Consider the following 25,274-nt stretch of genomic DNA (forward strand, 5'->3'; position numbering starts at 1 on the left):
TAGACTTGCGGGTCCTACAAGCTGAGCTTTCTTGGGATAGATTCAGTTTTACACACCCGTGTTTCCTTTTGCAACCCCCACATCCCCATCCTTCTGTTCCCTTTCTTACCTCCTCTCCCTCTACTTAAAATCCCCATAATCTGGGCCTTGGAAAGAGCTCCATGCCAGCAGGGCTGGGTAAAGCGAGGTTCCTGCACCCGGCAGAGGGCAGCGCACAAATCCGAGGCCGGTGCAGAGCTGCTGGGCAGAGCCCACACAGGGAGGAGGTCTCAGGAAAGCTCTGCTGCCACTTCAGGTGGTTCTGATCTGCGCTGTCACTCAGCTTAACAGGCACTTACTGCAACGTGAATTAGATTTAGAGTCTGTTTGGTAAGTAAAGCCTTCCCTGTGAAATGCCTTTTTTTCTCCTCTTCACAAAGTACCATTCCATGTGGAGAAAGAAATTGTGTTTCCTTTCTTCCCTGCTGATGGTCTCAGAAGAGAAAGGCAAAGTCTGGGGAGAAAGAAAATGACGGAGATGTTATGCCATCTCCTCCTTTCTCTTGCTTCTTGGGGCAGGAAAGTAAACACTTTCGATCTGAAGGGTCATATCAGTAAATCTCCCAAGGCTAGGATAAAGAACAGAGTCAGCTTTTGTTAAAAATAAAAGTCCTTACCCCTATTTTGTAAACACTGGCTTGGAAAATGACAGGAAATTCAGAGGATTTGCTAGGCGTTTGTGCAGCAGGAGCACAGCTTACTGGCTAGAAACAGGGCAAAGGCTAGAGGGAATCTGTTTGGAGAGTGCTGGGAACACAGACACCAGGGAAGGTCTGCCAGGAGGCTGCAAGAGGGAAAGCGTGGTTCTGAGGATGGGTTTGAAGGTAGGAGGGTAATGTATCTGTTGGGGTTACATGAGATATTTGCCTCTTTGCTTTTTCAAAAACCACACTCTTATCCATACTAGGGGCAGTGTAATGCAGGCAGATCTTCCTTTATTTATGCTTCAAGCCTTTCCTCGCCCTGTGAAACTACCAAGAAGGAGGACGTTGTGATACCATGTATGGTATTCCCCAGTATAAATTCCCTTATGGGGCACTCCACACCTCACTGAATTCATCCTCTCTGCAGGGACAGTCCTCTGGGGAAAAAAAAAAAAATCAGAAAACTTTAGAGGCTTAGAAAATCAGCAGGCACTCCCCATTTCAGCTTTGTTCCTAATTTTTGAGAATAGAAGCAGACACTGATTCTCTTAAGAAGCTGTATTAATCAGCAGGCCAATATGTCCGTGGAATACCATGCTGTTTAGAATTTGGTATAGTGAGTGATTAGTGTGGGAATTAACATGGGAATGTTATATCAGCTCAATTGTGTTACTGTTACGAAGCCACTTGTCAATGAGTAACCAAAATATTTTTTTCAAGTCTAATAAATTGCTCTTTTCTTGTAAGAACAGGTCAAGCAAATAGGGTCACGTCTTTTACTGTTAGTGTTTTGAGGTTAGAGCCTTTCTTGTGCTGATACTGTAAATGGTAGCTCTTACATGCAAGCACTCATTATCTAAACTGACCAAATCCACAACATCATCTTTAGAAAAGGGGAACTGAAGCACCAAGAGATTCAGTGATTTGCTTAAAGTCACAGAGTGAGATAATCTGCAGAAGGGCTAGGAATGGAACATAATTCAGGTCTTCAGAGCCCCATACTAGAAACTTAACCACAATACCATCCTTCCTGTTTTAGTGGGTTTTGTTTTCTTCTCCAGAATCTGAATTTTCATTTAAACGAAACCCCTGAAATCGGAATTCTTTGATTTTGCAAGTAAATTAGACACCACACTGTTTCTGAGTCTGCTTTCAGATGCACTGAAACTACCAGCACTGAGAGAAGTGTGAACCTCCGTCACCCATTTTAACTAGGTATTAAGGTCAGAGCTTGACGTATTCAAATGGGACATGCCCAAAAGTTGTAACTGTTATGACTAGATATTTCCTTATACACCTCCGTTTCCATACTATCCATACTATTGTTTTCTAAGTTAAGAGATAATAGAGTGGGCCTGATGAATACAAGTCATCCTCTTATCCTTTAAGTCATTTAATTCCAGGCAAAATGGCTATAAAAATGTTAACAGTAAGACTTGATGACCTTAAAAGTCTTTTCCAACCTAAATAATTCTATGATTCCATGATGTCACTGAAGACCAATGACTGTATGGCACCATTTTTGCAGCAAACGCAAGTCATTATGTCAAGAACAAAATAGACTTTGAGATGTAACCGATCTGCTCCCAAGCCTTGATATGCTTCACACCTATAGACAAGGGCTAGCCAGTTCGTAGAGGATTAATAGTTTCTGTCTGAACTGGAGTTTGTGCTGCGTTCATTATCTGCAGATAACATACAAGTCAGATCCCGTCCCGCTAGGATGAATGACAGAAATTAGTGAGTTTGTCTTCTGAAAAGGAAGGCTGTGCACATGCCTACTGGCTAGGATGAAAAGTTTATTCTTTGGAAGTTAAGCAAGCTTAACGATGTACTAAAACTGCTACTGAGTTGAGCCTCTCCCTCCCATAAGTTCCTCTGAATAGGCCAAATTGTCTGAAGTATATCTCTGTGAGAGATATAAACTGTTATGCTTCAAATAAGTAATACATTTTCTGAGGCGATGAGGGAAGTTTCTTTCAAAGCTGGCTATTCCGTAATTGTTTACTTTAAATTGTATTACTTCCTTCTTCTGGGACAGTTAATGCTGGTTTCCTTGAGCCCAGACTAAATGGACCCTGCCTGAGGTTCAGTGGAAGTTCTTTTGTTGATATTACTAAGTCAAATCAAGTTTCACATTAGCCTCATGGATTCAAATGCTGAACAGTTAACCATACAAAAATGTGGTTTGGGTGTTCTACATTTCAATACTCCAGACATCCTTCTTGGTAATTAGTTGAGTGAGATTAAAAAAAAAAAAAAAACAAAAAAAGAAAGGAAAGCCTCAAATTGTTGGTAGAAGTGTTGTGGAAGAGCTGCCTGCTTTCTGGTGGTCTTTTTGTACAAATGAGAGATTGGTGTTGCTTGGCTTTGTGTGTGTGTGCATGCACATGTGTACTCCACAACTAACGGAGGAACTTTGGATCCCTAAAAATAATGTTGGTGCTAATTGCAGAGGTAGCAGGCTGCTGCTCACACAGGAGAACTGCTGCTATAGATACTGAATTGGATATTTTAAAGCAGAACCCTATGAAGGTAGTTTGGCTTCCAGATACACTTACAGGACTACAGAAGTTTCAGTGCTTGCTGGAGGAGCATAGACCTTGAATTTCAGAGCCAGTTCTAGTTCTGCTTCAGTCTGGCAACCACAATACAAATAAAAAATAATAATAATAATAATAATAAAAGATCTTTTCCAGGCTAAGCCAGTCAGATTTCTGCTCCCTTTCCATTGCCTCCCTTGCTGCCCCAGCAGCTTTCTGCCTTGCTGTTGAAGCCACATTCTCTGTTTCTCCACTTCCCTGTTCTCATGATTTTTCAGATCCCAAGCCCATGAGAGTGGTAACATGGCACAGGAAAATCAGCCATGGCACTGAACTGTGGGTTCTGGGGCAGAGGTTACTGTTTGTACCTGCAGTAAGAGTCCTCAGGCAGCTGGACCTATCTCCATGTAGTATGGGAAGGGGATGCGCACTGTAAAGAGAGCAAGGAGAGGTCATAAGCTTTGGGGAAAATTTATTTTTGAGTGGGAACCTTGAGGAAACCAAGGAAAACATCAATTAATAATCTAAAAAGGCCTCCAGTGTACCTTCTGCTCCTACAGTTTCATATTCTTACAGGCATTTTCTACCACTTCTCTTTGTTTTCGGTGCCTGTTTAGATTGTGTCCTGCATGGTTTATGTGACTACAAATTTGTGCTTGCTGCTGCAGGTGAACAGTGTAGATGCCCTTTCTAGTGCTGCCGTGATTCCATCTATTCAAACCACATACAAATGCTGAGCTGAAATAATTCGAAGGTTGTGGAATCAGTTTCTGATGCATTTCATTCACGGGCATAATCAACGTGTGAGGATTTTTACGGTTGAGGTGAGGTGGAGCAAATGACTCAATGTTCCCTCACCTTTGGTTTTCAGTTAACCAAAACTGATTAAAATTAATTCTTAATACGGTCAAATGGACCCAAATCTTAGTTTGATTTCCTTGAATGCAGAGAGACTCAGTAGTCCAAATTAAAAGGAAAAAAGTGGTCTTGTTCTTAAAGTGAACAAAGACCAGTACAGTGCTGTTATAGGAGACACAAGCAGCACATAGGAAGCTGAGAAATCAGGTGATGGCATAGCAGTATCTTGCAACTTCTAGTCCAGATCCAGGTGGACAATTGTATTTCTTTCACAATTCACTGAGACACTTTCAGATTACTTGGTTGGATATTTAATACTTGAAGTTATCAAGCCTGGATCTGAATAAAACACTATCACTACTCAGTCTTGAGAAAACATCTTTTATGGGCTTTCCTACTGCATGATATGCTGACCTCTACATTTCTACTGTGATTGTAATCTATCTTAATTAACAGATCTTTTTTGCAGTCTAATCTCAAAATCATAAACCATCCAAACTCCTATGATGATGGAATATATTAGGGTCCTGCAATATCTAATAACTCTTACACCCATCAAATAGAAACTAGTGAATCTGCATCTTTTATTCTACTGTATGGCTAGATTCTGTATAGATTTTATTATTGGCTTATGGTCTTGGCTAGTTATGTAACATATGTCTGCAAAATTGAGGCAAGAAATAGCTAATAGGAATTTTAATTGCTCAGTTTCCAAATTATTGAGAAATTAGCCAGTTTTCTGTTCCTCCCCTATCCACTTGGAGAAAAGATAGGTCCTGATAGGGGGCTCAACAGTCTACTCCAGAATACAAATATTAATTCCTCATTTGCCAAGAAAAGGAAAGGAAAAATCCCCACCATAATTGCTCTTGTGGAAAAAGAATTGGATTTTTTTTCTTTTGACATCCTTCCTCTTCAGATTTATTGCAAACTTCAGCCAATTTTACATGTGAACTCAACAAGCTGTGTTCAGAATAGATTATACCATATTCCAACTCCAGCAGAATTTCTAGGAATCAGAAGGATAAGCTGGCAATTTCTGACACAAGATAAAAGTCCTTTAAATGCAGAATATTTGGCATCTGTCATTAAAGTGGTAAATTAGAAACATCATCCCATGACATTAATGAAGCATTCTCTAATTTTAGAAAGATCTATATTAGTTAAATACAGACCTCCCTGCATGTACTTTTGGATTAATTAAGAAGAAATACTACATTATGTAAAATCAGCGTAGCTTAGCATGCAGACCTTGGTGTCTGTCCCCTATCAGTGAATTAGGTAATTGAGGCTATGAAAGTGGGAAGAGTGCCCAGCCTGGAGGATTTCCTCCTGGAGTTCTGGAGATGTCTCACTGAATTGCTCTTGCTGGGAGGTTTGACGTCTGGTGACTCACTTTTTAAACGCAGTTTCATCTTCTGGCACTGTGAGAAGTCCTATTCTGTTATCTTAAACTGGAAAGAAGTGCTAGGCTGTATTTCAATTGCAGATCTATTTCAGTTCATAATAACGTCAAAATACTGGCAAAACATCTGATAATGAGTCTAGAAGGAAGCATTAGACTTAGTCACACAAATTGAATTGAGCTTGCCAAGGTGACCTTCAAAAACTTATTGAATGTATGAGTAGTGACGTGTGATGAACTCAAACCACAGGTCATTCTAACAACTTTGCTCACAGGAAAGCCATTTGGTAAAGTGGCTGGAGCTATTCTTACATGCAAACAGTTTAAATTTGTACTTCTCTCTAGCTCTTTGCTCCAGCTGTCCGGTTGTGGCTCTGTCTTATACCATGACTTGGAGTATGGCCTGAGTAACCTCTCAGTTTCTGCAGCAGTACCAAATCTATGTCCATGACTTCCTGGGTTTTCTTCTAAACAGAATGATCTGTATATTCCTAACAGTACAGCCCCATCCAACATAGGTTAATGCAGCCTTCAGGTGATTGCTGGTTTAGTATATATCTAAGCTGAATTTCTGTAATTAGATTTCTCAAATCACCAATTTAAAAGCTCAGATTAGCTGGGTGATAACTTGTCAAGAAAAAGCAGATAGAATACTTCAAATGTCAAGTGTTGGGGCTTTTCCCCCTCAGCTTTTGTAGGCAAACAGATGCAATCAAGCACCTACTACAATACTACCAAGAAATACAGTAACCTATGAATTTAAATGCTGTGTCCTCTCTCATGATCTCCCATATAAATAGGTTTACTTCCTCTCAGGGTCTGTCAGGGAAGGTTAAAATACTGACAGGCAGTATGGATTTTCCAGTTGTCAGGCCCTTTCTAATGCTTATACAGTGCCATGCCTTCCCGTGGCGAAGGTGGAGCACGCACTTACAGACAATGTGCTGCACATCCCGAGAGGTTTGCCTAGCTCCAGAGGCCCGCTAGAGAACCAGAATTTCTGGGCACATTAAAAATGCTCCAGTATCTTCCCAAGTCTGTACTTACAGTATATGTTTTGGTCAGGAGGAGGTCTTTTGTGAGTTCAGATTTCTTTGCCAAAGGCTTGGCAGGAGCTTCATCAGAGCCCTTCAGAAGATTTCCCATTACAGTAGTACATAAACACAGTAACAATAGTACAATGTCCTGTGACCTTCAGATGTTCCTCAGGATTTTTTTTCTTTTTTGAGCAAGGTGAACGTTTTGTTCTGTAGTATGTGCTGGTTCTGTAATAGGAATGTGATGGATATGCTTTTGGCTATGGAAGGACACAAACATGACTTCACATTAAACTTGAATTCAGCATCCAAAATGCTGCTAGTGCATTCTTGCTCTATATTGCTTGCATATTTTACCCTTACTTTCTTAGTATCCAGTTTTCCCCTGCACAGTCACTGGCCATTTGGCTACAGACCGGGGAAGTCCAGGGCAAAGGTGTGCCAGGCAGCGATGCTGAGATACCTGCACTGGAGTGTTCCAGGTATCAGGGCTGGAAAAAGCAGCTTACCTGGTTCAAGCACTGGGAAAAAAAAACATCCTCACTTCTTGCTTGGTCACAGGCCATACTAAAAATAGCTCACCACTGGTAAGTCTGCAATATATAGCAGTATGGTATTCCAGCAGTAAGATGCGTAGCAGACTACACTTTTCCTCCTCTGTTTCTATATGAAACTGAATAAAAAACTTAGTCTGATACACACAAACACACAAGAATACATTTACTCTCAGTGGCTGCATTTACCATCAAAGTTGGTAGTGTTTCCTGAAATTGGTTTCTGATCCCCCTGAAAGACTGTGGGTTGGTTTTTTTGGGGGTGTTGGTTTTTTTTTTTAAAAAAGGTTAATTTCATGGAAACGGAACAACATACATGAAACTAAAATGTCAACTGTGAAGATAAACTGCGGTATAAAGGGTGTAATACATGTGACCTGCCTCCAGTTCCCTGAATTCCAGTGAATTCCCAGTTTCCACTAGCAGGTAGCAGGCAGATCTGAATGTGGTTATTTTCTGTGCATTTTGTGCCAACATGTGGTTGTGGTGGTGGTAGAAGGGTAGGAAGGGTGTGATTTGGGGGGGAGAGGGAAACACTAGACTTGAGGCTGGGGAGGTGAGCTGGTTTTCATGGTGTTGCATTCATTGAGTTGTTTCAGATCACATATGAATCCCCTTCATGTGACAGACCCACTGCATAAAATACCAAGAATGGTACAGCCTGCAAATCTTAGCAAATACATCATGTCTTGTGATTCATTCAGCATCCTTTCTCTGCTCTGCTTATGATGATCTCTCAAATGTGTACTTGAAAGGCAGGGCTAAAGCTGAATCTGGTTTTAAAAAATGAGCTGCAAGCAAAGTTCTGTGCAGCATAAAGAAGAAAAAGTGATCCTTGAGTGTCCAAAGCTGCCAACGTAGATTGCCAAAGTAATTGCTGCTGGACGGAACTGGATGGTTTTGCTGGCTATTTAGAAGCAGCTTTAAGAGACTTCTCTCTTTTAACTTCACTCGTACCTTAACTTTGAGACACTGAGAGCGTCACTGGCAACTTCCCAGAAGTCCTGGGGCTGAGTCTAATTTGCATAAACTTTTCTATATACTAGTATATGCAGAGAGACACTGAGGTATTTTCTTCTCTTTATGTCTCTTCCTTTATCTCCTCCCAGCTCCCTTTTCAGGGCTGGGGCAGTATGACGGCTTGCTTGCACAGGAAGAGGCAGGTTTGGGAGGGTCTGTGTCATGGCGTTGTACTCTGCTGCATTTACTACATCAAGGAGCATTCCATGAATGGAGAAAAGTCCCCATCGCTGGGGATCCAGCAGCCATTTCTCCCTGAAAATAGGATTTTGTTGCAGTCATGAGACTGTGCAGAAACCCCATAGCTGTTCCAGAGAATCATTACCCCATTTCCTCTTCTCTTCTCTTAATTAGCAGTTTGCACTTCAGTACAGCACATACCACAGCCTTCCTCCCGTCTTGCACGCTGACATGCACACTGCACTGTTATGTGGTTTACAAAGCCAAGAACTGAAAATTGGGCAAGATCAGATTTACATTTGCACATGCAAGCTGAAATCTGCCCACTCACACATTTGTGCACTGAGTGACATAGGGGTGCTGGTGAATTGTGTGATCTTAACTCTGTCACAAAACTAGAGCAGAATTTGCAGGAAGAGACAAGGAAGGCCCTGTCTAAATTTTAAGGGCTGGAATTTGCAAACAATTAAATTTTGTTAACGTAGTTTTCTAAAGATAATTCTGTACTTTACAAAGAAGAAAGGTATAAAAATAAACTTTGCTAGCATTCCAGAATGGTTTTTTGATGCAAACCTGTTAATTATGTTATTTGCTAGAAGGATAACGTGCTGCATGGGGGAGAGCAGGACTCTTGTCTCCAGGTGCTGAACGTAAGATCATTGAGTTGAGACAGGACAGGCTGGCAGAACTGTTTCCCCCCACCTTTTCTGGATCTTTGAGCTCCTGCCTTACTTAAGTGTAATGATGAGACACCAGAATTGTCCAGATGCTGAAGGTAAGTGCTTTTGTGCTGCTGTAGCTGCCTGTGCTCATAAGGATTAAAATGACAGCATGCTAGTCTCTAAACCGATAAAGTTCAGCAACACGAAGCGTGCATGCAGGTCAGGTATGACTCAAACAAATGGGAGTAGATGGAGAAACGGTACTTTTGTACTGGAGGGAGAAAGGGCAGTATTTCTTCCATCTGAAGTGAATATATAGAAAGCTCATGAAAAACTGACACTAAACATACGTGGCCTTTTGGAAAGTGTCTCTCTGCAAATGCATCCACAACATCTAGAGTGATAAAAATCATCTACTGAGCTGAGTCGAATGGCATAGTTCAAGTGGAGCCGTAAATAAAGTGGTAGGCGGCTTCCTGCAAAAACTCCCCTGCATGTCCAAGAACCCGCTGTGACTCAGCCATTGCAGTCACTGGGAACTCAGCACAGACACCCTTCTCTAGTTGGGTATTTTTACTTCTCTTTTGCACCATATCAAGGGGGGCTCCATTCATCCCTGGAGGAACCGGATTGACAATATGACCCAGTATTTTTTGTGGTCTTAAGAGAATGATCATACGGTACACCAGTGAGACTGTTTGGACTTCTTGTTAAGCTGTCTGATTATCACTCAGACGCGTGCCTGCAAAGCGGTCTGTCTGCTTGGATCTCTGTAATACCTTCACGTGAAAGTTCTTGGGACTTATATTAACATACTTGAACTGGGCTCTTATTTGCATCTTTTGATGCCCTAAAAACCAGGGTTTTGTTGCTTTCATTTCATGTGCAAGAAGGCGCAGGAGTGGCTGTATTTTTTTTTATTTTAAAAAGTATGTGTGTAAATACGCTGAACAGAAGGAAGGCAAGTAGGTATTTGCTTATAATACATTTTCTGATGTACCTACTGTTCCTTCAAATAATTAGTGCCTTTGGAAAGATGAACTGAGCTGGAAGAAGCTGTGCCCTTGTTAAAATAATAGCAGCAGCAGCAGCAGTGTCTATTAACTTTTAGGTCAGCAGCATCTAGAGTCTCACTTGCCCTAGAATATTTCATGCTTGGAGCTGTCAGATGTCATCTTACTTTTCTGGGCTCCTAGTTTTGGTACATCCTTTGTTGTTAAGACAATGCTTTCCCTGTCCATTTTGAACCTGCACAGATAGTTGCCTCTCCGTGTGAAAAGTTCTGTACCCACACGACTTTAAACTTGACATTGGCTATTAATAAAGCAGATTTAGGTCATTTGCAGGTTCCCATGAGCTGAGCTAGAATGGGCTGTTCTGTGCTTTTCCCCTCTCTATCCCATCCAATATTTATTCTGTTGTTTCTTTCTTTCTTTTTTTCATTTCTAGCCTGTCTCCTCTCCTCCAGTTCACAGTCCTTTTCCTTTTTTTTTTTTTTTAAATTTTTCTTTTATTAATGTTTAAAACATTGTACTCCCTATGTGCTAATCCCAGCTAACTTCTTATTGGCTTCTTCCATAATACTGCTGGAAGTTTGTCCCCATCTGACCTTCCTCTGTGTGAACAGATTCCAATGTCCTGAGTTTAAAATTTACTCCATTCTTTGCTTCTTCAGCTTTCCAGCCCGATGTGTTCTAATTGCTTCCAGTAATTTCTTTTTAATACATCTTTTAGTTTCAAGACGCTGTCTGTCTTTTGCTTTCTTTCTCTGTTTGATATTAAGTATACTTTGTACATGGGGTTTTTTTCTGAGAATTAAGTCTACCTTCTCCTCCAGAGTTTTCAGTTGAGCATCTGAAGGTTATCTGTGGTTCCTTGTTACTGAACTTCCTTTCTGGGAAGTTCAGCCTCCTTGTATTTTGACTCAGGTCATTAACATCAAAGCAGATTATTTTTTTTCCTGCAAATTCCCATAACTGGCCACCTTTCTTCTCTTTTCTCTTCCTCAGTCCTCTCCAGTACCACGCACAGCAGTGCTGTGCAGTGCATTGCTTTACAAAACTGGCACCCAGTTGCTGTCCCTCAGCCAAGTCCTCTCTGGCTGCTCTTACAGCTGTGAATTCAGTATGTTTTGAAATCCTCCCATCTGAAAAGCAGAGTCACCGTTCTCACAAAGTGCGCCCGAGGAGGGGATACCCTAGGAGCTGGTGCCAGGAAGGAGCTCAGATTATTGCAGTGGCCAAAGGGAACTGAGGGGTCCTGGCACTGGGGGACCTGGCACCGGGGAGTGGGCCAGAAGGCAGGGGCAGTGCTGGCAGTGCCTGAGGGTTATGAGAAAGCAGCGCTGGGGCGATGCCAGGCAGGCAGAAAGGGAAGGTCCAGGAAGGATGTGTAGCCCAGGGTTACTGGGTCAGGTGTGGAAGGCTGGGTGTTCTTATTTTATGAGAAGAAAGGCAGGTCTGTAGAGAAGGGAGAGGTTTTGAAATGGGTTTGGAGAAGTGGGGTAAAGGATGTGGAGGACACTGGGCCCAAAGACTGGGGGAACTGAGAGCAATGGGTGGAAGTGTTGCAGATGTGGTATGGATGAGGGTTCTTAAAGGCAGAAGGGCCTGGGGATCACCATCTAGCAGAACTGGTGCCATTAACTGGGATCCTGGTTTAGGGACGGAGGACACGATGACCTGCCTTCCTCCCCTTCCTCCCAATGGATTGCTGTAACCCTCACAGCCCACCTTTTCCTTCTGTCAGAAATACAGTGGTATATAGTACGTCAGTACATAGTACATGCACTTCCATACCTTACAAGGCTTAACAGACAATCTGATACCTACACTAAATGATAATTTTATTTCACCAGATGACCAGAATTCTCCTCCTCCCCCACGTACTCTTTTTTTTGAAGTATATTAGTACTTAAGGAAAATTACTGGGCTACATGCGTGTCTGTTCTTGTACCCCACAGACACAGAGTGGCTGCTGAGGTCCTGCCTTCTGAGAAGAGCTCACCGGAATGACCGGGGAGGCCGGTGAGTGGGCAGAGCCCAGGCTGCTGCAGGGGCTGCACCCACCAGCATCACTGCGGGGGGACTGCTGCTGCACACATCCTCACAGCGGCGAGGGAAAGTGTTGCACCCTTCTTGGTCATGGTGAGTCATTTGCACCTTCTGCTACATCTGGCATGAATTTAATTTTAAGTTACTCTAGTTCATCATTATTTTCAGTATTTCCTTCACCAGAAGCTGGAGCCACAGAGGTGAACATAACTACACTTACCAGAATCTGTCATTAAAATTGGCAGCTAGTTCTCACTAGAAAGAAAAAAATCAGATTTGGAACAGCACTGAACGGTGCCATTCAAGGACTCGCATATGGAGTTAAACTCTATTCAGAAGTAATAAAGTGAATATAATTCTCAGGTATTCAACTGCACCTGCCTGCATTTTTCTTCTGTGCAAGTGGAAATTGAGCAAGGAAACAGTATGTGGGGAACAAATCCAATTAACGGTGAAAAAGAGAATTTGCCAGAAGACTGGCCAGCCTGTTTTAAATTCATAATAAATCTGTGTCATTCTTTTGTCTTGACGTAACACTGTATGCAACTTAACACTAAGCACTAGCTTTAAATGTTCTACAGAATATACTCTGTACACCACCACCTTGGATTACATCCGTGGGTTTGGTCTCACCCATACTGTGAGGCTGCCAGTGGCTCTTGTGGCTATCCAGATTTATGTCTACTGTTTAAAACTACAAACTGGCCTCAAATGATCAGATAACTATTCTGTAAACTCCTGGACCACTCAGATGACATGTCCTGCCTTCAAATACACAGTTTTCTGGTGGCTTGGAGAACTTTCCACCAGAAGTTTACCTCAGTGTCTTCCTTGTTTTTTTCTTGTACATGTATTGAAGTAGTTTACAGTGACAGGTTTAACAGGAACTTGGACTCAGCTTTTCAAGGGGATTAGCAAGAACTTCCTTACTTGCACACTGTGCCTGTCAGGTATTTCTGCTGAAATAGAAAAGCCACACTGAGAAGTAAGGAAAACAAAGATAGCCTGAACAAAACTCAGTTTGAATTGTGTCTGTTTATATTTGTATCTCGTTCATAGGAAGTTCTGGTTTTATCTTTAATACTCTGCAAGTTCCTATAAAAGTCAGTTTAATTCAATTTTGAAAGAAATCATTTGGTTTTGCGTTTAGCAAACTTACTGCCAAGCCCCCTCTGCTGGACGGAAAACCCACGTTTTCATCCCTGCATGCTGCAGACATCCAGTCAAAGCATTCCAGCTTATTACTGTTCCAGTAAATATAGGCTCAGAGTTCACAAGATCATTGATACCTTTCTATTATTATCTATTGTTCTCTGTCATGAGTTGCGCTTTAGGGCAGAGTCAGGATGATCACTGCAAATGTGTTCACATTCCTCCATCTAAATGAGTATTCAGTCAGTCTGTTGAAAATTCATACCATCATCTGATTATTTTATCATCCAAGTTATTTTCAGCAGTGTCCACCCTCTTCACCCCCCGCTATATCTCGTATGTATTATTTACATCCTTTGTCAGTGATCTCATTGTACGCAGTTAGTGTGCTTGCATAATACGTCTGTGCAGGAAATAATAAAAATCTGAATCAAAGATGTGCACACACACATTTCCAGGGCAGTCCAAACTGCAAAGAGCTGCTTTGCTTGCCTTGAAAGTGTGACGAGGTTCGCTAGGTAAAAGCTAATACTACGTGCTGTTTCAGCCATGCCTGTCATTTGTGTTCGACAGAGCCTTTTGCAGTGACCAGCTTCATACTTACAGATTGGGAAACAGGCCCAGCAAGGAAAGACGGTCCATTAGCTTGAGCAATAAATTAGGACATGGATTTAAGCCCTGCTCTGAAACAGACGGCCTGGTGACCTTGCACTAATTAATTAGGCTAAAAGCCAAAAAATAAGTGTGCCACAACAGTGAGCACTGCCCAAAAAATTTTTGAAGTTTCTAAGATAAAGTGTTGGACCCGTTTACGGTCCTCTGTAGTGCACGTTGAGAGCTGAGTTTCTTTGCAAGGAGACCCAGAGCAGTCGGTGTGCCATGCAAGCAGCAGTAAGGACCCATTGTCCGTCTGAAGCTTTTCCCCCTTTTGGGCTTCTTCAAAAATTCATCTTTGAAGAATGGCAGTCTTTTAAAAACGAAGCAAGCCAAGAGAGAGTTGCTTGGTGCTGCTGATTAGTACTTAGAAGACCTCTTCAGTATGTGGCAAAGTAAGGTTTGTGTCCCTGCTGAGCAGCGGGGCAGTCAGACTTTGGTTCCTCCCTTTTCTGGAAGGTGTCCTAAGTACTCTTCTCATTGGAGGGGCGGGAGGAATGTTTGTTAGCTAAGACACTTGGTGCTTAACAGCTAGAGCACTCACCTAGGAGTGGGAAGCTGGATTCTGGCACCTGCTCGGAGCGCTGTTACATATTGTACGTTAAGCGGTTATCAGATAAGCTGCATAAGCGGTGTGTGAAGCTGAGCCCGTGCAGTGGCTCACCTCCCAGTTCAGCGCCCCAACCTGCAGCAAGTCCCATTCTGCCTGTAGGTCAGCGGCTCCTGGGTGCCTTTCTGTGAACTAAAACAAGTTTGTGGGAAGACCAGAGAATGTTTCCTTCTACAGGCCTGTGGGGAGGTCTTGATTTCAAAATGAGCTTGACAAGCATGTCCTTGAGTCCCTCAGTGCCAGGAAGGGATTTGAGCCTGAATCCCCCACATTTATGAACGCCCGCAGTCCCACAAATGATCTCACTGGTAAACTAGTGGGTAGAACTGTTGAGGCTGAAAAGATGATGGTACCCCTATAAAGAAACTATCTCCAATGAAGTGTCTGAAGGGACAAGAACTATTTCAAAGCTCTATTATTCATTTAGTTTGAAAAACTAGTTATAATCGCACTGTAAAAATCACTGTAGCAAAACTGAGGGAAGGAAAAACATACTGAATTGGTGTTTTATGTTAAAAGAATACTTTTTGATGTAATTTTATTTCACATGAAAATGTGAACTAATTAAAGTTTCTTAGAATATACTGTAAGCACTGCATGTATCCTGTTGAAGTTAAATGAGAACTCAGTCTTAGCTGTAGCAGTCCATAAATGCTAAAATTAACAACAGGTGTGAACCAGAAAGAAGTCTAAATAGCCCTGAGTTCTAGGGAAGTTAGAAGACAGCCCATGTGTGGAATCCACACCCGACCTCTCCACTCACAAGGCAGAGGGTTAAATACAGTCAGTCTCTAGTATTGTGTATGCAACATTTTGTGACTATGCAACATTTCCTGTCTGCTGAAATGCAGCTGCGTTGCCTCCCAGGTTTAAGTCATCTGTTGCTTTATAATTGCAGCACAGTTAAGGAGTTCCCTTTCCTTGTGCATGAGGTTTTATTGGGGGGGGTGGGGGGTGCGGGGTGTGTGGTTTAAGCAGGAAGTACTTCAGTCCCAAGCACTGGGTGATCAGACAGCTCCGAAGCCAGGGGAGCGCTCCTTCCTCCTGAGACATTTGGCCAAGCTCAGATAAACCTCAGTATCTAGATGTTTCATTCCACGCTCACGGGAAGTTTGTGCTTCTGTGGTCAGAGCTAACCTGCTTCCACGGAGGCCAAACTGTGGCCAGCCAAGCTGTAGCCCTTGGTAAAAGCTGGGAAAAGGAGGCAGAAGCTCCTTCCTACCTGACTGGGATATAGGACCAGGGCTGACCCAGGATACGACTTGCCGCGTTTTTTTCACGCAGAGCCTGTTAGTTTCTTACCTTCTGAAATGCACAGTCTGCCCATTTGTGCAGAGCTGCAACACGAAGATACAACCTCAGGGCTATTCAGTTGGGGTGCTGTATATTCAGGCATTTATGGGTAACATAGAAGTGTGAATGAAAACCAGTGAAATGAAAGCCGTGATGGAAACTTGTTCTTCAGTATATGCCTGCACAAGAAAAAGCTACCAGGAAAGATAAATGCATTGCTCCTGAAACATCTGTCTGTAGCTTTACTAAGGAAACAACAAAGCAACAGTACACCCTTTCCTACTCGTGTACCAGAAAATTAACAGGGCTTAATGCAAGATTACAGACCAGAAACTATAGTTTGAGATCATTGCAAAACATGCAAACTACTTTGAACTCAAGAACAGAAACTTAAACTTTCCCCACAGTTTAGGAGCAAGAATTTCATGGCACTGCTTCCCTCATGCGTTTACGAGTACTCTTGACAAATGTTACCAGTTTGCAACACTCCACAGCTGTGTGACAAAGATTGCAGAAGTGCTGGTGGAGGGAGCTCTATTGTTTTACAGCTGGGAAATGCAGCCTTTAGAAGGAAACACATCTATCTATTTTACAGATCAGAGGACGCATGAAAAGGAGACTCTTATTTACTTTCAGTTCTGTTTCCTTTGGCTGGTATTTATGTTTTCCCAAGCCAATCATGTGTCCAGTCAGAATCCAGGGTAGTGCAATGCCATTTATAAGAAACAGAAGAGAAAGAAGCCACAAGCAAAAGGGACGTTCACTGAATACGGCCAGCTTTGAGTAAAATGTGGCACTATTTAAACGAACACTCCTGTGACTGTGAACTTTAGAGACTGTCTTAATAAGGACTGTTCCTCCCAGCCTTGATTTTTCAGGTTGCTTATGACCATTACTTGGGCTGATACCGAAGAAGGCTTGAAGTATGTAGCATGTCTCAGAAAGCACTGTGTACCTTTCAGAATAGGGCCCAAGTCAGAAGAATCAGTAGACTGATGCTGAGCAGTGCTGGTTTTGTACATAGCATATACTTAATTTAACTGGGCCAGCAAGAGTATTTTATGAACTCTATCCACATTACATATGCTGAATCTAACTGATCTACCTGAATGCTTAATTTTTCCAGGCAGGGCAGACTAGTGGAACTGGGGAGTGATTTGGGCCAGCACAGCTGCATTTGAAAAATGTCTGCCGTAAGCTATTGATTCCTTCATCAATACAATTAATCATTGTTAACCAGCCTGGGTGGAGGAAAAAAAAAGGTCCTGGAGAATATTTTTGCCATCACCCAGATGTTCACCCAAGTATTTGATTTGGCAGAAATGAATGCAAAAGGAATTGCGTCAAATGACAGTGTGCATGCAGTACTGACTGTGCTTCAGCCTCCTTAGTTCTACTGGGGAGTGCTGGAGGCTCTTGTGGTCTGGAGTGGACTGAAACACCACTGAGTTCCCAGCAAATAAAGAGCCAGAGGTACCAGAATACAAATAAGTCAGTGGTCACTGTCGAACAGTAGGTTCATCTATTCAAAATTCTCCCCCTGCCTTAAAATCTACGAAAAGAATGAAAAGGAAAATACCAAACCCACATCTGTTAGGACTGTAGTAATCACCGTATTATCTTAAAAAAGCCTAGATAACATCTAGTCTAGTCAGACTACAGAGATAGGTAGACAAGAAAAAGAAACTGCTTTGTTCCTTTCACTTTCACCCTGCACAGTTTCTCATAAATGAAGCTGTAACCGGCAACTGAGCCGGAATACTCTTAACGAGCTTTGCCTTGCAAATCTGAGGTCATGTGCCATCCTTTTCCATTCTAAAGTGTCTATTGCCTGACATTTATATCTGTTCAAATTGTAGCAGACCTACAAATCTTCAACTGCTCCTGTACAAAATTTGAAATTATTTGAATGTAAGTGCTTGATGTTTAGAATGTCATAACTCCAAAGGTGCAAGCAAAAATGTGCACACATTACCATGCCTACTCTGCACAGCCACTTCATGCGATGTGACATTTGCATGAACCTTAGACACCATCTACACTGAACTGGTGTCTCGTAGTTGGCTCTTAAAGTATTGACTGTTTCTATTTTGAATAAACAAGCACTGTTGGCTTTTGCAGTAGAGTGCACTACTGCAAGTCTGGTTTTGTAGGCTCGTCAGGTTTTGAAAATAAGGAGTACTGGGTTTGCATTTATCATTTATTGCTGCTTTTCATGACAAGCTAAAAGCTTGCAAGTTTTTGGCATCAATATTTTTGTATCTCTGAAGAGCCACTTTTTGTCTGTATTTGAATTTCAAGTCCACATTTTGTTGTTCAGTTTGAAGGGCTGCCCTATATAGAGCTATATTTAGAAACAACCATGGTGTTGCACAACTATCTACATTTTAGCCAGCTACAAAAAGACAAACATGTTTTCAATATAATTCATTAATAATTATTTAAATTTATTCAGATAAATAAATGTTTGTACAGTTGTCTCACCGCGGTCTTTGTCACAACTATTAGTTCAGTAGAAAGGTCAGGTAACTGTACGTAAGAAGTGATTTTAATATTTTCCCTTAAAGTGGGTCCTTTCCACAACTTCTTTGAATGTTCCTCTGGCTCATTTTTTTTCCTGCTTAGTTCATAGCTTGAGGTCTAGAGTCTCACTGGAAAGAGCTGATGAAAATCTTCTAGTACCAATCGATGTATTTACCTTGACAGAAACTGAATACCATGAGGTACTCGTGGATCACTTGTCAGTGGCGGTTGTTCAAGACTTGGAATGCCAGCAATGGAATTCTGACCTTCACTCCAGCAAATCTGTACCTGACCCTGCATATTTGGGCTTAGGGGCAAGAGTTGGGTCTTAATTAGAGATTTTCAATAGTGTTTAATATAAGGCGCTGTACAGACTACAAACTAGAACCTGTGATTAAAAGCACTTAAATCAAGAGGTGGGGGCAGTTTGTGACACTTTAATTTTAAAATGTGACATTTCTTTATGAGTTGTAGAGTTCTTTGTAAGCTGAACTGACGAGATGTCTCCCCGGTTGCCTCATGCAATCTTGTGTCTTGATTTTTTAATCAATTAAAGAAGCCTAAGAATGTGAAAACATAATTAAGCAATTATACATTGAATGTCCTGATTTAGGAAGAATTCTGTGATTGTACTTATCATTTTAGATCTTCTCTTAGACCTATTAAGAGATAAATAGGCCTTGTATAGCCCATACAGTAATGTGACTTTCATCCAAAATTAACGCTGTTGTACATGGCAACATTCATTCATCCATGCTAGTAGGTGGGGGAGCAAGCTGCTCCTTGTAGGTGGTGTGGCAATACATGCGTTTTAAGTCCAGGCTTGTGACTACTTCCATTTTTGAACCTTGCTTTACAAAATGCACCCCATAATGTCGGTAATTGATAAATCAAGCTTTTTTAGTCCATCTAAGTACATAAAAACAGAAAAGTGCTATCTATTATTGAGCGGCTTTAAACAAGTTTCACTGCTGTTGATTTCCTCTTTATATTATTTTTGCTTTTTCAGTCGTTCAGCAGTTCTGATTTCATGCTTTGCTTCCCTGGTGCAGAGAAGCACAAGGCCACCTGTTCCTTCAACTATGATTTTAGCTTTTGCTTTCTGAAGTACCAGTACCACTCAGCACTTAGCAGCATTCTTCCAATTTAAGGCCATTTCTGCTCTTCATCCCAGTATTGCAGCCAGCACCAGGTGAGTCAGGAGACCAGTTGCTCACAAGCAGTTTCCAAAGAGGTTGTCAGTGCTACTAGTGCCCAGTGCAGGATCCCTTTCATCTAGCGTCCCCAGGCAGTCACATGGGCAAAGCTTTAGTCACAGCTTCATGGAAAATAAATGCAGCCATTTTCCATGGAGATTCGCTGATCTCAAGAGCAATATTTGTTTAGTTATGGACAGTCACCACATCTGTGCCTTAGGTGATATTCGGCTAAAGGATATGGAACAGTGAGAAGTATTCACTTTTCACACAGGTTTTTAGTCACTAAGAAACAGCCGACTGGTCTGCGTGGCTGTGTGACCTGCAGCTGCCACCAAACCTGCTATCAAGTGTCTGTCGAAGACTCCACAAAATACTCCCTCTCACAGCAACAGAAATGCGGGCTTCCTCCTCTCTGGCTCCCTGGGAGCTCCTGGAGGCTCGCCTCAAACCTGCCTCTTCAAGTAGCTTGATGTTAATTTTAAACTTCCAAAAGTTTTTTCCTGAATGAATGTAGGTATGTGCCAAGTGTGAGATCGGTATAAAATTCCTGAGTCATTATATTCAAACTCTGGGTCCTTTTTATCCAGTTCTAATGTTTTATTAATTTCAAATTACCTTGATTGTTGGTGGTATAGCTGTAATGTTTTTGGTTTAAACAAGATAAGGCTTGTAGGGAGAGATGAGCTCTTTGATTAGACCTGAGAAAGATCTTGCTTGCTGGAAAATTTGAAAATTAGTAAAAGCCTCTCTCTGCTAAGCACCAGAAATTTATTTCATGAATCTTTGAACAGGCCTTGAGTGGTGCAGGACCCTGCCAATGTATGCTCTGGAATGGCTGTAACTTCTCAGCCTTACTGACCTCTATGTATATCTCTAATAATTGACATCTCAGATTTTTGAGTTTTCAAAAATAACGTGCCACACTTCTTGTTACTTTTCGTTAGGAAAATTATTCTGCTTTCACTCCATTGGATGAACTGGATGCTGACAATGCTAATCAGAGTTTATTCATGCAAAGCCAGCGACTGTCAAGGGAGCACACTACGGTCTGTATTCCCCTACACCGGTTACAGGGGCTCCCCAGTCCTGTTAAGCTTCTCCTAAACATCCAGTTCTTTTATGTAGTGAAATGAAGTCAGAAGGGCTGAATGACTGAGGTCTCCTAGCTACAGGCTTAACTTCAGACAGGACAAAGATCTAACACTTTGGATGCCATTCATATTAAAAAGAGTTGGGTTTTTTTCTCGGTTCAGGAGTTTGAATAAGCTCATCTGGAAGCCAGCTTTAGAGACTGTTTCCAGCACAGCAAGCACTACTGGTAAAGTAAAGACTATGATTAATTCCTTTATTTTTTCCACTTTCATCATGTCATAGTCCTATTCCATAGAATGCTGATTTCTTTCAGTTACATACATATAGCGTATTTATAGCACAGACAGAAATAAACAGGTGACACTCACTTCTGCAGAATGGGACTGGAGCTCTCTAAGCATTTCCTCTTAAGTATTCTTTGTAAATGAAATGAGTCAGCTAAGCTGGAGGGCATCACACCGTTTTCGCAGCCTGTAAGCTACCATCAGTAGGGATGTGTGGTGAGTGACTGGAACTGGTTAAGTTTGCGGGATGGTGCCAGCAATGGAATAATTTCTCATGTTAAGGCTGGCTGTATGAGCTAAGGCTTCCACCCTCTCTGAGGAGATGCCTGAGCCAGATGCTGGTTTTCCTCTGCCACACACTGCGTGCAGTTGGCAGCTGCTGGCAGCTGCAGGAAGACTCTTGCCATAATCCTCTTATTGATTCCACTAAGCAAACGCTAACACACCATGTATAGCATCTGTATTAGGTTCTCAAGGAAAAAAAAAAAAAAAAAAAAGAGCATGAGCGGGTGCCTTGCCAACGCTTGACTTGATAGCATTTGCCACAAAAGTTAGTTTGTCTTAAGAGTGACTCCCATACAGTTTTGGCAGGACAACACTACGGGAGAGGCCAGGCTTTTCTTCTTGTTGTTAGCTGTGTTATGATGTTTGTCACTTACATTAACCTGCCTTGTCCAAGTCACTTCTAAAAGGTCACTTATTGAGAGCTACCTGCTGACTAAAGCTTTGACAGGTTGCTTCTAGAGTTTTCCTGTTTCAGCAGATGACTTGCCTGGCTCCAGGTCTTTTGAAATCGCTGGTCAAACATAATTTAGCATCCATATGCCAGACTGGTAAGTCCCAAAGCATAAATTACAAGCAGCTGAAGTTCAGGTTAGGGATGCAAATATGACTGACTTCTGACCCATTAATTCCAACCCACTGACCCATTAATTTCAAATCATTAATTAAATTCAGTGATGGTGAAAAGCCTAAAAAAAAAAATCCCTGAAGGATGAGGATGGTTTTCCAGACTCCATCCAGCATGACAGCATGTCCAAATTGCATCTTTTATATGGTACAAAACAAACACCAGGAAACAATTGAATTTTATATTCTTGTGATTGTTTCATATAGTTCTGTGTGTGCAGTATAAGAAAACAAGCATAAATTAGGGTCGACCTCTTAAAGGTGAAACTTGGTAGTTCTTGTCTGTGTTAAAAGCTGTCCTTCAGTGGTGTTTCATATCAATACCAGGAAGAGGAAGAGTTTGTCTCAGATCCTTCTTCTCATTTACGGAGTAATGCATTTTTACAAAGCCTTGTTTTCTTATCTTGATTCTGTCATGCTACCTTCTGTATGCTCCTTCCTTTTACTGAAGGAGGATATGAGAGACACGATCCTATCACCTTGCAGTTTACTCTGTGATTGTGGGCAGACGGTGTTTGCAAGAGACGCTAACACAGGGCAACACCCGCCAGCACGTTGCAGAACAGAGCGGGTGGGGAGCTGCTGTTGTCCTGTCTGCATCACACTTGAATCCCCTGAGCTGCTGGGCTGTCGCGAACAAGTTTTTCTGTACTATTTGTTTTATGGACATTGGTGGGCCATTCAGATGTTACCATCAGCTCCATGCTTCATGACTTTTCTTCCATTCATCTGTGGAGCTTCCAGGGGGGGCCTGTTTCCAAAGCAAGTATTCAGACAATAGCAAAAATAATTTAAAAAAAATAATTGTAATTGCTTGGATTCCAAATCTAAAAAAAAGAATTAAAACTTTTTTTGAAGTGTAGTTAGTGACTTCTCAGTATGAGGAAAAAGAAACTGAGAAATAAAATTGAAGAACCTTTTCTGTACACATTAACCAATGGACTGGGACAGAGATCTTTTTTTAAAACGCTTTTAAGTAGGATGAAAGACACTAAAATATCAGAATTTCTGGCCAAGGGACAGACTTTATGCAGTGAGGATATATCAAGCTGTAGCCCTATATATAGTACTAAATTTGCCTTTACACAATCCTGCTTTATTTACCCCTTAGTACAAAACCCTTTTTTCCCCACTTTATTTTACGAAGCCGCCTCTGGCTTCGTAGATTTTCTGATTGTGCAATATCATCCTTTTACCAAAATTAGAGAGGGGAGCACAGAACTGCTTCCATTTTAAGGAGTGCTGTCGCTGAGAGTGTGAAAAGGTCTGAGCTGGGCAGAAAATTTCAAGTTGCTGCTTCTTTGGAAATCTCTTTTCAGGGAAATCTAGGGTCAAATTCTTTCCTAAGTTCTCTTGACACCGTACCAACAAAACAATGCCAGAGTCATTGCTGGAGACCAGGCTCCTGCTGTGCTCCCAGCTATCTTATCTGCCAGTAGTCTGACCTTTTTTTTACCCGTACTGTGCCAGCATGAGGAATAATGTCCTTGAAGACTGCTTTGAAGAAAGGTGCACGTTGTAGTAGCAGGCAGAAGATTGATTCCTTCTTTTTAATCTCTTTTTAAATTTAAAAAAAAAAAACAACAAAAACTCTGTCCCAACCAGCATGCTCTCAGAAAATGTGTTGAAATTTAATCCAGTGTAATTTACAGCCTGTCAGCCATCAATTCATTGCCTTTCCCAACTGTGTGCTGAACTTCCTCTGTTACCCTTAAATCAGGGGATGATCAGTGTGGGATCAGCTCCAGAAAACAGTCTGTGGAGGCCCCAAGACATTTTTCCTGCAGCTGCAGAACATGTCTCCATGTTGAGCTGAGCCAGTTCTTTGATAAGACCATTGCAGATAATTTAGTATAAGTTTGCACTTTACTGAAAGATAAGGATTTTCTGGTTTAGGAAAACAAATCCATTTCTCAATGCAGATTGCCAGTGCTTCTGCCCTTCTTATAACACAGTTTCTTCACGGAAAATCTTTTAAAAGGGGCCTTTTAGTTTCTCCTGGAAATTACACTCTTGTAGGGGTCTTGCCTTCTTCTGTAGATTTAATGGCTTAATAAGCATTAGACCCTCCTATTATACAGTAACAAATAGGAATACAATACTTTTATCGATATTTGGCACAAATGATTTTTTTATGTGAAACTAAATATTGATGCTGTCAAGTGACTGCAGCTTAGGGGCATAAATTACAAATATTCTTCTCCTGTGAGCCTCGCTCAAATTTTGCTTTCATATACAGTAACTATCTAATGTCTTTCTATTCCTGTAAGCCATATGATTTGATTGCCAGATTACATGATTCTGTACTGTGCTTAGTGTTTTTATTGTTATTACCAATATTATATTTTATTCTTACTGTAAATGGTAACAAAAAGGTAACTGCTTCCTTACACTATAAAAGGAATAAAGTCCCATTTGCAGAATGTCTCTCAACAGAAAATACCTCTGGAAAAAAGATATACTGAATAAATAATTCATAACATGATGGGTGAGTAGAAAAAAAGGTCTTTTGATGTATTCTGCTACTCAAAACAAAACTGGATTTTTTAAAGTAACTGACTATTTTAATGGAGAACAGAATCTGCTTTAAAGAAGAGTGATGACAGGGGAGTCAGTCCTACGTGCGTTTTTACCCATTTTGCACTTCTGTAGGTAATAAAATTCGTGAAACTGAGGAATCCATCCCCTTGCTTTTCCCGATTATTTTCTTTTTCTTTGTTCCATCCTCCTGTTTTTCCATTATCTTATTTCTTGGCTTATTTCCTGAATGAAATGTCAACTCAGCCACCCAAAGAAAACCATAACATTTCAAGGATTTCTGATTGCAGCAAAGTGAATTAGCTAGTCTGTAACATAAACAGAGAGCAAATAAATTCTTAAAGGCCTTGGAGTTAAAGTCTCCCAGCTTAAAGCTGCTTATGCTTTCAGTGCATTATGCTCCAGATTTCCATGTAAGTATATATTAAAAAAGAAAAAAAGATATCCTGAAGGCATCCCTGAGAAAATCGGCATGTGCATTTTCATTTCTTCCCATGAAACTGGAGGATCTTCGTCAACTAAACAGTAAACATTAAGGGATCAGTTATTGGTAAGTAGTGAAGAAATACCATGGGAAAATATCTGGGATGGCTCCAGCAGCCTGGGAGGGAGCGTGGGCAAGTGTGACACGAGGTGACCCTGGGCTGGGGGCGCAGAGCAGAAACCAGGCGGCGGGGCGGCTTTGCTCAGGTGGAGCTGGCACGGCAGAAAGTATTTTTTGCTCAAAATAAACCACCCGAACAGATCTTGACTAGTTTTTTTGCAGGTAAAGGAGTCAATCCTGAACAGAATTCAGGTGAAATGAGAACCAGCTGGTCTAGAACTCCGGCGGGGCTCTTGATTGCCACCGGTGGGAGAGGGGGCGCCGGCCCCAGCCGGCCGCTGACCTGCGGGGTCGCTTTCCACCGAGTCCGGCGCTGCAGCCCGGGAGGCGCTGAGGCGGGCGCTCGCCGGGGCAGGTAAGCCACCTGGGAGTGGCTTCTCTGGTTCGCCATTTGCGTCAAAGCGCACCCCTGCCAAGTGCT

General features: G+C 41.7%; 1 long non-coding RNA gene across 2 annotated transcripts; it reads left to right on the forward strand.

The window, feature by feature from the left end:
• The first annotated feature begins 11,992 nt into the window (after positions 1 to 11,992).
• LOC129735803 (uncharacterized) lies at positions 11,993 to 25,248 on the forward strand. Of its 2 annotated transcripts, none has more exons than XR_008731654.1 (3): positions 11,993 to 12,088; positions 12,164 to 24,799; positions 25,016 to 25,248. It is a non-coding gene; the product is annotated as an uncharacterized LOC129735803 (long non-coding RNA). The 2 variants fall into 2 exon arrangements; XR_008731653.1 differs by having other exon boundaries at positions 18,411 to 24,799; positions 25,016 to 25,246.
• The last annotated feature ends 26 nt before the right edge of the window (positions 25,249 to 25,274 follow it).

The sequence above is a fragment of the Falco cherrug genome, chromosome 4 (genome assembly GCF_023634085.1).
Source record: "Falco cherrug isolate bFalChe1 chromosome 4, bFalChe1.pri, whole genome shotgun sequence".
NCBI lineage: Eukaryota > Metazoa > Chordata > Aves > Falconiformes > Falconidae > Falco > Falco cherrug.